The sequence below is a fragment of the Triticum dicoccoides genome, chromosome 7A, assembly GCF_002162155.2.
Source record: "Triticum dicoccoides isolate Atlit2015 ecotype Zavitan chromosome 7A, WEW_v2.0, whole genome shotgun sequence".
Taxonomy (NCBI): Eukaryota; Viridiplantae; Streptophyta; class Magnoliopsida; order Poales; family Poaceae; genus Triticum; species Triticum dicoccoides.
In genome coordinates this window covers 733,266,703-733,271,878 of record NC_041392.1, presented here as the reverse complement: position 1 = coordinate 733,271,878, position 5,176 = coordinate 733,266,703, and the positions used below count along the sequence as shown (strand labels likewise).

General features: G+C 45.5%; 1 long non-coding RNA gene across 1 annotated transcript in view; it reads right to left on the bottom strand.

Annotated features, from left to right (window-relative positions):
• Positions 1-4,654: 4,654 nt before the first annotated feature.
• Positions 4,655-5,176, bottom strand: part of LOC119328595 — a 1,253-nt gene continuing 731 nt past the window's right edge. The window contains exon 2 of the long non-coding RNA XR_005159047.1: positions 4,655-5,083. This is a non-coding gene — a long non-coding RNA (uncharacterized LOC119328595). The remainder of the gene's footprint in view (positions 5,084-5,176) is intronic.

Below are 5,176 nucleotides of genomic sequence, written 5' to 3'. Positions count from 1 at the left end.
AGCAAGCTCCTTCAAGAACCCTGACTGGAAGAACACCAAAGATAATGTAGATAACAGTTGTGTTCTTGAAAAATAATGAGAATGAGTGACCTTGTTGACATGACAATGGAATGTGTTATCTCTAGGAGACAGGTTAATTATACATTGTTCGTTTCGATATGATCATAATTTCTATCATTTCAAACGCAGGTTTCATATATTGTGTGCCAGACTACCAGCAAATAGCAGGATTCACCGGATACAAAATTAATGATCTCACACAACAGAAGAGGATAACTGAAAACTAGACAACGTCTTGTTTTGTTCCTAGTTTTAAATAGCGGCATCTTGCTCAAGCAGCTATGGCGTGGCCCAATGTTTTAAAACTTTACCGAACAATTGTACTTGAATACTACCATTTAACCGCACCCTACTCAAACCGCTATAGCCATGCTATTTAAAACTTTTGTTTCACTTGCTGATTCTTACAGAAATTGATCGTATTGAATTTCTAGTTAATACTTACTCTAGGGTAGGGTGTGTGGGATCTCATCATATCCAGAATGCAGACATTTGATAATTGGTGAGATATCGTGACATGAGGTACGACCGACCGGGCTGGAGCGGCACCGTCACGAGCTCGCCGCTCTTGCTGTACTTGGCGTGGAACATGGTCACACGGAGCACCCATCTGTCGCCGTCACCTATGGAGCCGCGGTAGCTATTGACACCCTGGCGCAGCGTGAGCTCGACGAGGCAGAACGTGCCGCTGGCACCACCGCCGGTGCACCTCATGGGGACGAGCACGCGATGATACATGGACTTGAGCGGTGCCTCGATGAACGTAAGTTTCTCCTCGACCACCTTCCAAGCTGGTGGTGGTGCCGACATGCCACCGTTCCCGACGAGGGCTGGGACGTCACAGGAGCAGAGATGCGGGTGGAAACTGTAGTCCTCCTTGTGGTCGACCGTGCGAATGCCAACCCACGCATCAAGGTCGCCGTCGTAGTGCGCAAGGCCCTTGAACGGAAGGCACCAGTCGCCGTGGCACGTCCACACGCCGCTCTCCATGTCCAGGGAGAAGGTGCCCATCTCCTTGCCGTAGCCGGTTTTCATGGACACGAAGATGGAGCGCCCGTCTGGATGCAGCGCGCGCCCCGAGACATAGCATGGTTCGGTGCCGCCTGGCGGCGGCGGACCACTCTTCCAGGTCCACCGCTGCTGCGGCCTGATAGTGATAGAGTTGGGCACGTCCTCCTCGTCGCCGGATTTGTAGGTACGACATTCTTCACTCTGGCAAAGGTAGTGCAGGCCACCGTTGCTGCACGGATTGAATTTGAAGGCGTACAGCTTGCCGTCGGCGGGCACAGCGTCGTAGGGACCGAAGAGATCCATCGGGAGAGATTGCTGGGTGTGTAGCGACGCCGTCTCCGTGTCGTAGACGAGGGTGAGGCCGCGGTCGACATGACTGGTGACGACGATGTTGGTGCCCAAGGCATGGAAGCGCGGCCGCGAACCCACCATGAGGGAGCTGAGGCGGAGGGCGGGCTCCGGGAGGCGCTGCAGCTCCATGGATGCGTGGCAGCCGAGCAGGTCGTCCAAGCTGAGCTTGTGCAGGGAGAAGCCATTCTTCCAGTCATCCATCGCCACGTACAGATGCTGCGGCCTCTGCACTATCTGGTTGCCGCCGAAGCAGGAGCACAAGTGCGGCCGGTTCGACGACCACGGCCGGATCCGGCTTGATAATCCTTCCGGCAGGACGGAGCCTCCCTGTGCAGATGCGTGGCGCCGGAGACGGGAGGGAAGCGGCGGCACCGATCTAGACGACCGCCGCATTGTGTACCTGGCTTAGCGAGAGGTGACTTATTTTTTTTTTCGAGGATAGCGAGAGGTGACCTACGCTCGTTTCGATTTAACCTAGTTAAAACATGGCCCAAAAAGCATGTACGTGCAAATTATGGCCCAACTATGCAACTTTAATATGGGGGGCGCGTCGCGTAGAAACCCCAAAGAAAACAGAAAAAAGAAACAACAGAAAAAAAGTAAAAAGCCGAAATCACTAATTTAGAGATACCTTGTTAAGACCACTCTCACCTTTCCAGGTTACGATAAGTAATGCACATTGACAAAATTATGCATATGCGACACTTGTCGCAACCAATGAGTTTTTTTTACAGATTTGTTTATTCAAAACGTTTTTATCTCTTAAACTGTTTGTCCAAATCCCGAATCATTTTCACCGATGATTTTCTCACATCAAGGTCTTCAAAACTAGATCTTATGTTATTAGGTTTCGGCGATCTTTTTTTTTCATGAAAAAATGAAAGAAAAACACGAGCTGGAAGCGCGGATTTTTTCCCACTTTTTTCTTTATGAGCCGTGTCTCTCGCGGAAGTAAATATGTGCCTTCAGAAAAGGAAAATCAGTGCCTTCTGCGGAAGAGGAAAACACGTTTTTTCCTTTCCGACAATCGTGGAAACAAACCCTTGCCTCAAATTTATCCATCTCAAGAAAGAAAAAAAAAGTGTTTTTCTCCTTTTCGAGAGGCTCAAGAAAGCAAATCCGTGCCACCGCGGGCAGCAAATTTGTGCCACCATGAGAAACCAATCTGTGCCTCTTACGGAAGAAAAAAACACACGCTCTTTCGCACTTTTTTTATTTTTCTCTCTAACCCGAAAAAGCGTACATAAAATAATCCCATGGAAGCACCCAACACACAACACGTGGCGGTGGCCGAGAGAGTGCCACTTGACACGCTCTCAACCTACTAAAACTGACCCTTGAGAGGTCCCCTTGGTTAGTTACCCCCGTAAAAAGCAGACAAAAACCATCATGAAGGCTCCCAAAATCGGAGAACTACTGTACAGCTAAATGGGATGCCCGTTTTGGTTGTTCTTTGTGCGATTCAAGGCATCGCATCGAACAGGAAATTAAATATCAAGAGGCACATTGCTTACCCAAGTGCTCTCTCTTTAGGTCCAGGGCACCACTCTTGTTTGGCCAACCCCATGACTTACATTGTATCCCAGTTCATGCGGCTTTTGGTGAACAAAATTTGGTTTTGCTCTTAAGAAAGGAAATTAACTTTCATATCACATTCTCTCCTCGCTTTTGTTGGTTACTAGGCTACATGTACATGGGAACACTTCTATACAAAAAAGAATGGTATAGCTGAAAGTTTGCTTTACATGATATTTCTTCCATTCCTCTCATATGTTCATTTCTTTCGTTAATCATTTTTCTTGCATTTCCTTGACTTTTCACCTAGAGGGCAGGCCTGGCGCAGTGGTGAAGTCCTCCCCACTTGTGCCAAGAGGTCCTGGATTCGAACCAGCCTCTCTGCATTGCACTTTGCAGGGGTAAGACTAGGTTCCTATAATCCCTTCCCAGACCCCACCTTGTGTGGGAGCTTCTATGCACTGGGTCTGTCCTTGACTTTTCACCTACCAGATGTTTTGTGTGCTTACATTCCTTTTCATCATGCTCATGCAACATTGCTAGTTCCCCTCTCCTCCAGCCGCAATGTTCCGAAGTTTAGGCAGATTCAATTGTTTTGTTAGAGTGATCTTTACTGTTTTCATCAGAAACGTCTTGGCTAGGCATGCGATGTCATTGAGAATAAAGGTACTGAAGTTCTTCTCCTGTTGGAGCAGCATCTTATTGAACGGTCATGAAACTATAATTTGTTTCTCTACAGATTTTGTGTGTCCAACCATGCGGATTTTAGGTTTATGTCCTTGTTGATTCGTTCCTACAGACCGGGTGAATCTGTGTTAACGTGTTTTTCTTGTTTAATTTATTGTTTTAATCTTTTGTGACTTTTGAGTCCTTTGGTGTTCTGTTGTATCTCTTGTGGTTCGACGACCTGCACCTCTATTGGGTCATCCTGGCTCAAGTACTCTCAAGCTTCCCATACTTTTAGATGAGCGAATAAAGAGGGTTTCTAAAATCTACAAAGGTAGTCAAGTTCGTGTAGATCTAGACTGGCAGCGTCACTGCTCCTATTGACCGGGTGAATCCATGTTAATGTGTCTTTGTTGTTTAATTTATTGTTTTAATCCTTTGTGACTTTTGAGTCCTTTGGTGTTCTGTTGAATCTCTTGTGGTTCGACGACCTGCACCTCTATTGGGTCATCCTGGCTCAAGTACTTTCAATGTTTACGACTTCCCATACTTTTAGATGTGCGAATAAAGAGGGTTTCTAAAATCTACAAAGGTAGTCAAGTTCGTGTAGATCTAGACTGGCAGCATCACTACTCCTATTTGATTGCATTCACTTCACTGAAGGCTTGTCATTAATTATTTTGTGTGGCAAAGATTATACCAAGAAGAAGATATTTCTCAGAAATTTCATTGAAATTCTTACTTATAGGAGTTACTTTGTAGTTTTGTGGATCTATAATCCAAAAAATTAAATGTATTCATTGTCAAGTTTATATAAAAATTGTAGGTTCTAAAAAGTGTGTTTTCTAGTACCATGCATCAAATTGCATTGTTGTTGAATTTCATCGATTCAGCAATTTTTCGCATGTCGTTCTTTGGATACTAATAACAAGATCTAGGATATAAATAAGAAAGGATGCCTTTGTAATGTGTCAACAAATTTATCATAATTTGTAATAACATGCAAATATGTGTTTTGATTACTGCAAGCAATCAGATGCACATACCTAGGTTGCGAAAATCCCTCCCAAGTCAATCCCAGTATATGCATACAAGCGATTACATTGATAAGAAATTTAGAAATACAATAAATGCACACACACTTTCAGTTTCTTTTTGTATAAGGTAGAACATAGCACTACCAAGTACCAGCTACTTCATACAATGCAAGTCATGCAGAGTACTCTGCCCACTACTTAAGGTGAAAGGAATGAAACAACAGAACATAAAAAGATACAGATTTCCAATACATATGTTCTAGTTAGCCAGCTAGCCCCAAATCACACATGGATCGGTAGGGAAGTTGTCATTGACGTCCCCTAGGGGTGGGAGGGCGTTCCTCCACTGCTTGCACACTGCGCGATACCGGACATGACCGTACCTTGTCCCTAGGCAGGCGAGATGCTTGAGCACTTCAGGTGGTAAAGCTGACCAGTTAGGCCTGCATGAAATATTGTTAAATAGTAATATGTGCGAAGAGGGGGGAGCATCAACATATAGACGGTCGAGTGCAGTGAGCAATGGAGAGAGAGAG